Genomic DNA, 4309 nt, shown 5'->3' with positions numbered 1-4309 from the left:
CTTTCTGAGTTTTTGTGTTTCAAAAGGGTTATAAGAGTTCGAACCTACAATTATAATGATGAAATAAAATGAATACTGATCTCAAAAAATACTACTGAGAAATGAATAATAAGCTTTCATGAAATTGAATGGAATTCCTCCTATCCAGGTGAATACAATATTTGTATAATGTAAAAAGAATGCATAGTTTGAAAACACATTCTACAGTGTTAATGGAAAGTAGATTATATTCAATAGAAGTGTTTTGAATATTTTGGGTTATTGGTCCTAATGCTGAATAAAACTGATATTTGAATTTTCTAGTTTTTAAGAAAATAATTAAATCCTTAAAGATTTCAAGCTATAAACAGTGATTCACCATGTAGTCTTAATCTATTACCTCATGCTTTGCCTTTTTGTTTGAAAAACTATTCCAACCTCTCTCCAAATATACTTCACAGAGATGTTGTGAGAAATCATATGACTTTCTGGAAATTGCTTTCAATTACTATAAAGTTGCAGAGAAAGATTATGTGTAAAGCAAAATTACATAAGCATTTGTGTGAGGGAATAAACAAGGAAGAGTATTTCAGTTCAAGAATTAATGCTTTGACTCAAGTTATGAATAAAAGGTATCATAGTTACTGGAAATTTTTTTTTAAAACCTTAAAGATTTTATAAAGAGACCACTTCACTTGACTAATTTTTTTTTTCTTTCTGGTATGCGGGCCTCTCACTGTTGTGTCCTCTCCTGTTGCGGAGCACAGGCTCTGGACGCGCAGGCTCAGTGGCCATGGCTCACGGGCCTGGCCTCTCCGCGCACGCGCGGCACGTGGAATCTTCTCGGACCGGAGCACGAACCCGTGTCCCCTGCATCGGCAGGCGGACTCTCAACCACTGCGCCACCAGGGAAGCCCCACTTGACTAATTTTTGCATTTCTTCCAAAGTCAGGATATCTTTAAAAGTCAGATTTCTCCTGAATCCAGCAACATATAAAAAGGATTATACACTCTGATCAAGTACCATTCAATCCAGGAATTCAAAGATGGTTTAATATTCTAAAATCAATTAATGTAATATACCATATTAATAGAATAAAGGATAAAAACCCACAATCATCTCAATAAATGCAGAAAAAGCATTTAACAAAACCTAGTTCATAATAAAAATTCTCAACAAATTTGAAAGAGAATTTCCTCAATGTGATAAACAGCATCTATGAAAAGCAAATGCTAATATCATACTTTAATGGTAAAAAAAAAAAAATGCAAGAATTTCAGCTCTTGCAACTTCTGTTCAGCATCATGCTGGAGGTTCTAGCCAGTATAATCACAAGAAAAAGAAATAAAAGTCATCCAGATTAGAAAGGAAAAAGTAAAACTGTCTTTATTTGTGGACAACATGATTCTAAATGTAGAAGATCCTAAGGAATATACACACGTGTGTGCACACAAACCCCTATTAAAATTAATAAACAAGTTCAGCGAGGTCACAGAAGATTAATATACAAAAATAAATTGTATTTTTATATACAAGAATGAACAATCTGAAAATAAAAATAAGAAAACAATTCCATTCACAATAGTATTTAAAAGAATAAAATGCTTATGAATAAATTTAGCAAAAGAAGTGCAAGTCTTGAACACTGAAAATTTCAAAACATTGCTGAGGAAAATTAAATATAATCTAAATAAATGGAGAGACATTTCACATTCACAGTTTGGAAGACCCAATATTGTTAAGATGGCAGTTCTTCCCAAATTGATCTATAGATTCAACTCAATCTCCATCAAAATTCCAGCAGGCTATTTTGCAGAAGTTGACAAACTGTACCTGAATGGCATATGGAAATCCAAAAGACACAGAATAGCCAAAATTTTTTGAAAAAGAACAAAGTTGGATAACTCATTTCCTAATCTTAAAACTTAATATAAGCTACAGTAATCAGAACAGTTTGGTAATGACACAAGGATAAACATATAGATCAAAGGAACAGATTTGAAAGTCCAGAAATAAACCCTTATATTTATGACCAATTAACTTTTGACAAAGGTAATTTGATAGAAGAGGAGAGTTTTCAACAACTGGTTGAAACTGGTGCTGGTACAACTGAATATCCACATGCAAAACAAAACCAAAAACAGATGAACTAGATCCTTACTTCACAATATATACAGAATTAATTCAAACTCAATCAGAGACATTAATGTAAGAGCTGAAGTTATACAACTTTTAGAATACAACACGAGAAAATGTCAAGACCTTCAGTTAGGCAAAGATTTTTATAGACACAACCCAAGAAGGATGATCCATAAAAGAAAAAATTTAATATATTGGACTTAATCAAAACTCAAATTTTGGGAGTTAAACTGGATGAACAGTACAGGGACCTCTTGATAATATCTTTGTAACTTTCTGAGAATATTATTTCCAATTTTAAAATTTAAAAAATACTTTTTTACTCAAAAGATGTCATTAAGAAAGTAAAAAGGCAAGCCACAGAGAAAATATTTGTAAATCACATGTATGGCAAAAAACTTGTACCTAGAAAATACAAATGACTCGTCAACTCAATAAGACAATCCGATTTTTAAATGGGCACAAGATTTGAATAGATATTTCTCCAAAGAAGATGTACAAATGGCTAATAAGCACATAAAATGATGCTTAACATCATTAGTTATTAAGGAAATGCAGATTAAGACCACAATAAGATACCACTTCACATCCACCAGGATGGCTATGACCAAAAAGAAGGACAGGGAGGGGGCAAATTAGGGGTATGGGATTAAAAGATACAAAGTACTATATATAAAATAGATAAGAAACAAGGATATATAGCACAAGGAAGTATAGTCATTATCTTGTAATAACTTTTAATAGAGTATAATCTTTAAAAATACTGAATTACTATGCTGTACACCTGAAACTAATATAATATTTAAATCAGGTATACTTCAATTAAAAAAAACATAACAAGTGTTGACAAAAATGTGAAGCAACAGAAATTCTCAAATTTTGCTGGAAGGAATGTGAAGTAGTACAGTCACTTTGGAAAATTATTTTGCAGTTTCTTACAAGGTTAAATATAATTTTTTCATATGACCCAGGAATTCCATTCCTACATGTCTACTAAAGAGAAATAAAACATATGTTCACACAAAGATTCATACATTAAAGTTCATAGCAACATTATTCATAATAGTCAAAAAGTGGAAAGAGCCCAAATTCCATCAACTGGTGAAGAGATAAACAAAATTTGGTATAGCCATAATGGAATATCAATATTAATAAAAAAGTAAAATACAGATAAATACTACAATATGAATGAACTTTAAAAACATTATGCTAAATGAAAGAAGCCAAACACAAAAGATTATATATTATGATATTCTATTTATATGAAATGTCCAGAAAAGACAAATCTATAATGACAGAAAAATAGATTTATGTTTGCCTAGAGTTGTGGGTGGGAATGGGGATTAACTGTAAACAAATATGAAAAATCATATTAGGGAGAAGAAAATGTTCTACAACTGGATGTGGTAGTGGTTTCACAACTTGGTAAACTTTCTAAAAATCCTTGAATTGTATACTTAAAGTTGGTGAATTTATGTTATGTAAATTATACCTCAATAAAGTTACTTTAAAAAAGTCAATTTGATTGAATTTTTACATTAACTTTTATTGTTTTTTCCTCACTATAAAATTGACATGTTTGTTACAGAAATTTTAGAAAATACAGTATAACAGAAAGAAGAAAATTCAAAGCACCCATCCTTCCATCTTCAGACAACCATTTTTCACATTTTGACATAGGTCCTTAGTTTTCCTTTCTATAAAAATGTGAGCTGAAAAACTAAAAGACTCCCTACCCCTTGACCTAGACAGAATCTGGTATACCTTTACAATAATCTTTCAAAGCTGCAGTTGAAATCTTGGAATACAAAAGGGTAGCCTGAGCTGAGTCTTGACATAAGGAATGGTTCTACCTAAGGAAAGAGGGGGTTCTGAGAGGGAGAGTACAATGAAGGTTCTAACTTATGTTCTCTGCCCCCTACACCAAAAACAGAGTCTACTACAGGGACTTGTGTGCAAGTAATTTACTTGAGAGATGATCCCAGGGAGCAAGAATGAGAAAGCTAGAACGGTGAGAATGGAAGGTGCAAAAGCTAGTATAAGGTGTGCTATCAAGGTTCTCACTGTGGGCTTAATTTGTCCAGAACCACCTGAGAAGCATACAAAAGGCCTCCCAAAATTATCTCCCTGGAGGAAGGGAGGCAGGGACATTTACCACCAGCTCCAGACACCCATTAATTGAAGGCTGCC

The sequence above is a fragment of the Pseudorca crassidens genome, chromosome 9 (genome assembly GCF_039906515.1).
Source record: "Pseudorca crassidens isolate mPseCra1 chromosome 9, mPseCra1.hap1, whole genome shotgun sequence".
In the NCBI taxonomy this organism is placed as follows: Eukaryota; Metazoa; Chordata; class Mammalia; order Artiodactyla; family Delphinidae; genus Pseudorca; species Pseudorca crassidens.
This window is presented reverse-complemented; position numbering follows the sequence as displayed.